This window comes from Trichosurus vulpecula, chromosome 4 (assembly GCF_011100635.1).
Source record: "Trichosurus vulpecula isolate mTriVul1 chromosome 4, mTriVul1.pri, whole genome shotgun sequence".
Lineage (NCBI taxonomy): Eukaryota > Metazoa > Chordata > Mammalia > Diprotodontia > Phalangeridae > Trichosurus > Trichosurus vulpecula.
The window spans coordinates 166,509,503-166,518,090 of record NC_050576.1 but is presented as its reverse complement, the minus strand read 5'-3'; positions in this window follow the sequence as shown (position 1 = coordinate 166,518,090).

The window sequence follows — 8,588 nt, the reverse complement described above, 5'->3', positions numbered from 1 at the left end:
TTATAGAGGAACACCGATCCTGGGCCGGATAGCCATGAGAGCTGGACCCCGTAGCCAGGCTCCTCCCCCCTGCTCTCTTCTTCCCTCCCCTCCCCACCCCTCCTGGAATCCTTCCCTTCCTTTCCTCTATTTTCTACCCCCTCCTCAGTTCTTCTCCTTCCCTCCTCTTCATCCCCCTCCCCTCCCCTCTTCTCTCTTCCATCCTTCCTCGTTTGTTCCCCCTCTCCCTATCTCCACTCCTCTTTCATTGCTCCCACTCTTTCTCCTCTTCCTCCCCTCTCTTCCTTTGCTCTTCTTCATTTCAGTCAACCATCCAGTCAATACACATTTTTAAGAGCTTATTAAGTGCCAGGCACTGTGCTGGGCGCAGGGATAAAAAGAATGGCAAAAGAAAGATCCTGCCCTTCTGGAGCTCATGATCTTTTCCCTCTCTCTTCCTTTTCTTCTCCTACACAAATTCTCATTAATCTTTGCCTCCCCCATCTCCGCCCTGGTCACTGTCTCTGATGGATGCATATTGGAGAGGCATGAAGGGTCTGACTGGGGGTGCCCTGCCTTCTTCGGGGCAGAGGAGGGAGGAGGATGGGAGGGAGAGCTTAGGGACAGGTCCTGAAAGGCCATTTGACTTTCCCGTTAATGAATTCCGAACTGCTCAGCTCCTAGAGGGTCCGGGTATAATTGGACCTGGGAGCAGTGTATCCTGGCGGGAAGGATACACAGCCAGTCTACAAACAGTCCTTTATCAACTACCTCTTCCTGATCATTCTGTTCCTGGTCTCTCTCGCTGGAAAGAAGAGGGTGGAGTGGAGCTCAAATTCACACCTGGGATCCAGGTCTTCAGAGCTACATAACAAAACCCCTTTTAAAAGGTCCCAGAATACTGAGAATTTCTGGTTCTTCTTCATCCACAACTCCCCATCCCCATCCTATCCGATGCCATCTACCTAGACCCTAGCGCTGACCATTAGGCTTCTACATCGCCTCCAAAGCAGAGGAAGTCTACTCAAGCTTAAGACTTCGACAGTGGACCCGAAGGCCCCTGGAATAAAGATCTTGCCCTCCTCCTTCTCTTTCTCTCCTTCTCCTCCTCACCGGAGAGACTTAGGGGTCAGGACTTGGTGTTTCCCCATTTCAGTCTTTGGAACTATGTCCTAGGTTGGATGTAGCATGGAGAGCAAACTACCCATAGTGACTGGTCCGAGGGAAGGGACAGCAGGAGAGGAACACTGAATGGACTTCCAGGTGTAGGAGCTGGGTATTTGTCCCTAAACTTTGATCTCAATCCTTTATTTTTTTCTCTCCAATCTCTTTACCTGTCCTTGTCTCTGTTTCAGTTTCTGCTTCAATCTCTTTGTCTGTCTCTGCCTGCTTCTATCCCAGCTTCTGTCTCAGTGTCTTTTTCTCTGTTTCTGACTCAGTATCAGTCTATATATGCTTTTTAAAATTTAATTCTTAAAATGTATTTATTTTTAGTTTTCAACATTCACTTTTATAAGATTTTGAATTCTAAATTTTTCCCCCTTCCCTTTCCTCTCCCTTCCCCAAGATGGCCATGCAATCTGATATAGGCTAAAGATGTATAATCATATTAAAGTCATGTCGTGAAAAAAGAACAAAAAGGAAAAACCATGAGAAGGAAAGAAAAAAGAGAGAAAATAGTCGGCTTCGATCTGCATTCAGACTCCATAGTTCTTTCTCTGGATGTGGATAAGTGTTTTTCATCATGAGTCTTTTAGAATTGTCTTAGATCATTACACTGCTGAGAAGAGCTAGGTCTATCAAAGTTGGTCATTGACCAATTTTGCTGTTACTGTGTACAATGTTCTCTTGGCTCTGCTCATTTCACTCAACATCAGTTCATATAAGTCTTTCCAGGTTTTTCTGAAGTCGGCTTGCTCATCATTTCTTCTAGAACAGCAGTATTCCATTACATTCATATACCACAACTTGTTCAGTCATTCCCCAACTGATGGGCAGCCCCTCAATTTCCAATTCTTTGCCACCACGAAAAGAGCTGCTATAAATATTTTTGTACATGTGGGTCCTTTTCACTTTTTTATGATCTCTTTGGGATATAGTCAGCCTGTATATCTTACTCTGTGTCTGAATCTCTGTCTTTACCTTGCTATCTCTGTCACTCAGTTTTAGATTCCAGCTCTATCAGCAACAGCCTCAGATCTGAAGTTTTCCATCGGACAGATGATAAGGGCATTCCTTGAAAACCAGGCAAAGCTGCCTTTCCTTTCCACCATCTAAGGCCTCCTAATTTCTGGGTGGGAGATATGAGGTCAAGAATGTTGAGAACAAAGGATGCTTCTGAGACTAACAGGAGTAGGGCCGAATCAGAACTTCCATCCCTGGGAGACCATGTGAAGAAGGGAAATTTAAATGGGGGATCAGAAGCAGCTGGAGAAGTTCTTGGGAGGTTTCTTCCCGCCTTCCTAATCTCTCCAAAATCACTATCCTCCAGGATCCCCCTAGGTCCCTCTCCCCAGAGACCCTATGGGTGATGAGAACAGTGTGGGAATCAAGGAGATCTTTAGACAAAGGAAGAGGACCAAAGGAAGAGTGAAGCTTGTGGAAGAGGGGAGGAGGCAACCGGGGGGGGGGGGTGGGGGTATCAGATTTTTTTTCCCTCAAATCTCAAGAGACGCCATCTCCTATATGCTAAATGCACTTACTGACATGATTTTGTCAGGAGCGGGGCCGCTAGCATCTGGAACCCTCTAGTGCTGGACAGAGACTGCATGTGCAATTCTTTCTTACCCTCCCCACACCCAAAATAGTCACTTTTACTGGATCCAAAGTCTACTTGTCTGGGAGAAGGAGGGGCAGGGAGGGGTGGGTGAGTCTGTGAGGGGAGAATTTGGCAGTCCAGACATACTTAGTACAACCCAGGGCCTTGCCAGGTAAGCTTTGGACAATCTCACCCCACCACCTAACCCTCGGAAGATACCCATTTGCTAACAGCCCTCTACAATCCTGGCATAGAAACCTTCCCCACCCCTTCTAAGCCTGAGAAGTGAGCTTCTTTGAACCATATGGGCAGGGTGGGGGAATCTAACTTATTGAATTGTTCCCTCTACCCTTAACAATGCAGACTGGAACTCCTGGCAGAGATAACTCTTTCCACAGATACAGACCGTCCTTGGTCCAAGGATACCCTTCCCCCACCCCAGCACCACTCCACAAACACACGAACCACGAACACATGCGCACATAAATAGCCCTTACACTCCAGTAACCCCTGGCCCAGGATCACACAACTCTATGGAGTCGCTTTCATCCTCCCAGACGTGTTGAAGAAGGATCATCTATACCAGTTCCCCACCCTACCGCTGTTCCACATCCCCCTTCACTTCTGGTTTTTCTGACCCCACCAAGCCCAAAGCCACTGGGGTTATTTATGATCCTGTAACTAGCCAGACTCAGAAGGCTGGCTTTGGAGTTAGAGCACCTAGATTCAGATTTCAGCTCTGCCATTTACTACCTCTGTGATCTTGGGGAAATCACACCAACTCCATGAGCCTCAGCTTCCTCATCTCTAAGGTGAGGGGGATTATGCTAAACGACATAAGGTTCCTCCCTGCTCTAAATCTTAGATCATATGTTTCTCTGTGTTCCTTCCCGCCAAGAGGACCTTGGTGGGGGTGGGGAGAGGAGAGAGGAAGAACAGAGAGAGGCGGGGTCTCAAAGCTAACCACTTCTGCTCTCTTCCCAGTGAGCTTGAGAGGATGCTCCTCAGGGGAGCTTCTGCTGCTAAGCTGGGTGACAGCTGAAACACACCAGATCAAAAAGGAGCCACAGACGTAGCTTGAAGAGAAAGAAAAGAAATTTCTAGTCTTTAAGACTGCAATTTAGAACTCAAGTGACTGCTGAACAAACTCCTTCATTAAGTTCCATGTTGTTGAAGAGGAATTTGCACATATACAAGCATTCAAAAGTCTCTCTCATGAAAACAAGCCACTGGCTTTATCAACAAGGCCAAGAATGATGAATTGGTCTATTTTTAATGCACCATTTTGACTAGTGGCCCTTTGTTCTTTTATATGGGCGCATTAAATCCACCATATGGGCAGGCATTAAAATTTGGGACAATAAAAGAAATCTGATCTTGAATAAGTAGCTTCCTATCTTCTATCTCTGATATATGCCCACAGATTATTCCATTGTTCATCAGTGATCTTCAAGTATTGTTCCCTGAACTCATGTAGAAAAACAGCGGACCCCTCTCTGGGTCTCAGTTTCCTACAGTTCAACCTTTCCATTGGTAAAGGATTAGTAACATTCCTTAGAAGAATATGGCTGATCTAGTTAACCCTTCTATTTTCTTGGAGAAATTAAGCAACTTGTTTAATTTCCTACAGATAGAAAGCAGCAATGCTAGATTTATCCGGTTCTAAATTCTGTGCTCTTCCTATCAGGTAGCTGCATGCTGATGTGTCAGTCCAGTGGGTGGGCACCCTGCAGGGACTTGCATATTTTTTGGCATTGATTATATCCACACCCAATTGGTTTCTCCTTAGTTGTCGATTGAAATTTTCGAAATTTTCATGTGTAGCAGAGTAAGGCTTTGTGAACTGTCATTTGTGAACCACCACTTCCACTTCACCATCTCTTTCCTGTCTGCTGAGATGGTGTGATAGGATTTTTCACATTTCTCTCTACTCACAACATGGAATAGGTCCAGGTCCCTCCCCTTCTCCTGCACCATGGAGAGTCGTTGCTGTTCCTTAGTTGTATCCAACTCGTTGTGACCTCCATTTGGGGTTTTCTTGGCAGAGATACTGGAGTAGTTTGCCATGTCCTTTTCCAGCTCATTTTACAGATGGGGAAACTGAGGCCAACAAGGTTAAGTGACTTACCCAAAGTTACATAGTTAGTAAGTGTCTGAGGTCAGATTTGAACTCAGATCTTCCTGATTCCAGGCCCAGTACTCTATCCGCTGTGCCACCTAGCTGCCCCTGTACACCATGTATTAGCTTTCCCTAAAAGGGGGCAAGGGGCACAGTGGATAGAGTGCTTGGCCTGAAGACTGATTTCAAATCTGACCTCAGATACTTCCTAGCTGTGTGACCCTGGGCAAGTCACTTAGCCCTGTTTGCTTCAGTTTCCTCATCTCTAAAATGAGCTGGAGAAAGAAAAGGCAAACCACTCCAGTATCTTTGACAAGAAAACCCCAAATGGAATCAGGAAGACTTGGACACAACTGAAAATGATTTAGCGACAACAACAATCTATCTAGTAGTAGTGTTGCTGAGTCAAAGGGCACGCTGAAAATGATTTAGCGACAACAACAATCTAGGAGTAGTGTTGCTGAGTCAAAGGGCACGCACGCACAGTTTAATACCTTTTTGGGGCGCAGCTGTGTAACTGAACAACAACAACAAAAAGGAGGCAAAGCTTCGCCCCGCCCCAGACCTGATTGGTCCCAGCTTTGCTGACACACCCTTCTGGCCAGCCTAAGAGTTTAAAAAGCTATATTTAGTCTAGGCTTCTTGGATTTGGTGAATTTCTGAAAACCATGCCAATCACCAGGTCCTTCCCCATCTTCTGTTCTGGTGACCAGACTCATTTCTATATGAGCAGGCATCCAGAGAAACCAAGGGCCACTGGATTCTTGTTACATGTCCCTGCTGTGTTAGGGCAAAGCAAACCTCATTTTTCAAACCGTTCAGTGATTCAGGTGCCTCATTTTGTCTCAGTATCAACCCTAAACTAAGAGTGTTGGCATTAGAACCACCTTCAATAGACGGAATAGTGGGTTTTGGTATTATCTCATTGGGCCTACCACAGAACTGTCAGGCAGACCTAATGTTATGCTCTTACGAATGGGGACCAAAATATGCATAAAATAAGGCATAAGATGTCACATGCTAGTGGAAAATGTCAGAGGATCTCAACTTGTACCTGCATAGTACCTGTGACATCATCCCTGACAAGTTGACATATTACCTATATTTGAAACTCTATTTATTGGTCTTCTTGCCTTACCAGGGGCAGCTAAGGGGCACAGTGGATAGAGTATAGGGCCTGGAGTCAGGGAGATCTGAGTTCAAATCCAGCCTTAGACACTTACTGGCTGTGTGATCCTGGGCAAGTCACTTAACCCTGTTGGCCTCAGTTTCCTCATCTGTAAAATAAGCTGGAGAAGGAAATGGCAAACCACTCTATCTCTGCCAAGAAAACCCCAAATGGGTGTCATGAATAATTGAACTCAGCTGAAACAACTGAATAACAACTGTCTTACCAGGTACCCATTTATTAAATTTTTTGTTATGTTATTACTATCTATAATTTCCACCCATTGATAGAACATAAGCCCTCTGAAGGCAGGGATTGTCTCGTTTCAGTATTTGTAGGGGCTTAATAAAGCATGTTGTTTGATTGCTCCCAGTTCTGGCGTCTTCGCCCAACCAAATAAGGATGTCTTCCACGTGCTAGCCCTTCAAGTAGGTGAAGTCCCTAGGCTGCTTAGTGGATAGAGTGCTGGGCTTGAAATCAGGAAGACTTAAATTTTCTGTCACTTGTTAGCTCTATAATCCTGAGAAAGTCACTTAACCCGCTTGTCCCACCTATAATAGCATCCACCTCCCAGGGCTGTTTTCAGGATAAAATGAGATACATGTAAAGTGCTTTGCAAACCTATATAAATGTTAGCTGTTACAACTTAATCATAAAGAGCTCTGGATTTGGAGGGGGAAAAAGCTACCCACTACTACAGTCTGGAGGTTGCATGGGCTCAGGCCCCCCAGGTGAGGCATTTCTGGGAGTTCTCTCTGCATGCTTTCCATGCCTTTGTGTGCCCACTCCCCCCTATATACAAATGCCAATGAAGGGGCTAAAAACAATAAAGAGCTCTGAACTTGGAGGGGAAAAAAGTTAACTGTTGCAGCCTGGAGGTAGCATGGGCTCAGTTCTCCAAATGAGGCACTTCCAGGAGGTCTCTCTGCAGGGGGGCTACACAAATGCCAATGAAAGAGCCAAAGTAAGAGTGAATCTCTTCCCTTCCCCCAATCCCCAAAGCCATGGTTGTGTTTTCCCCGCCCCCACCCCCCTCCACTGGCTGTTCATTTTTATAGATAGATACGTGTAAGCATTCTTCTAGCAACGAGATTTAGGGTGGGATTAGGGTGCCCCTCGGTTTCCTATCTCTCCCATGAGAAATCTGCCCTCTGTAAGCCAGGAGGGCTCAGGGACCTTTGTCAGCAGCCTGAAGGGGTTTATTCAGGCCCTTTGGCCCAACATCAAAGCTCGCTTCCATTGAACTGATCCACCCAGGGAGCCTCAGGCCTGAATGAGGGAAGAGGAGGGGCAGCCCCCTGAACTGGGTTTCTCCTGTGTGCCTCAGTTACTCCTGCTCCTTACTAACAGCTCCCCTAAATGTGTACATGAAGGAGTGATAAACCTTTCCAGTTTCTTTTCTTTTTTTGTATTTCAAGTTAAGGGTGGGGGGGGGAGGTGGGGGGGGGAGAGAATTATAAAACTCTTAGCTGAAATAAGGTTGTCAGAACCCCTGGGGGATTGGAATTATTCTGGGAAGGTTGTGTGGGGCAAAGCTCTCCCATAAACTTGGCTCTGCATTGCCTGAGAAGAGGGCAGTCACCCCCTGCCCTGGCATCAGTTCACCCTGTTCCTCTAACCATAATTCTAGGCGAATGACCCTGGCTCTTAGGTGGGTCACTCTATGGGTTTTTATTTTATTTCTCACTCTTATCTCTGAACGCTCTTCTCATTTCTGGTTCCTACCATTTACAGCCACCTGCCTCTCTTTCTCCCCTACCTCTAAATCTTACCCTGAGGACAGCAAGTTCTGATCTCCAGGTATAATCACTGCAGGGCTGGGCTGGTACCCATCCAGGTGATTTACAGCTACCTCACTCATAAAATTGTAGAGAGCATAAATTAGAAAGGGCCAAGCCCATGGGTCACGGATCGAGAGATTGGTTGTGTTCCATTTGTGTTAGGGTTGTCAGGTTAGAGGTGTCATCCTTAAGCAGAGGGACCTAGTTGGTACTAGAGGCAGATGGGTGAGGTTTGGGGAGGTTCCCTGTCTTCTATAATTTTCCCCTTCCCTAACCCTTGTTTTCCATGCCTTTGTGTGCCCACTCCCCCCCTTCTTTTTTTTTTCTTTTTTTTCTGTTTGTATCTCTGGACAGAGATCCAGGAATTCTAGGCTCTAATTCCGGGTCAGCCACTTGCTAGCTATGGGATCTTGGATAAGTCCTGTAACCACTCTGGGCTTCAGTTTTCTCATTTACAAATAATAAAATAATAAAAAATAAGGAATAATAATTTTATCTGCCTTGTCTCCCTTTATAGTAAAGCTTACCTTAAGAAGTTCTAATGAAATGGTAGATATGAGGGCACTTGGTAATAAGAATTGACATTTGTATACATACATACATACATATATATATATATGTATGTATGTATATAGTTTACATTTTCATTATTCCTCTTTTAGATCTAGAGGCAACCAGGTAGCATAGTAAACAACACAGAGACTGGAGTCAAGAAGACCTAGGTTCAAATCCAGCTTCAGACACTTACTGGCAGAGCAAGTCAAACAACCTCCATCAGTCTCA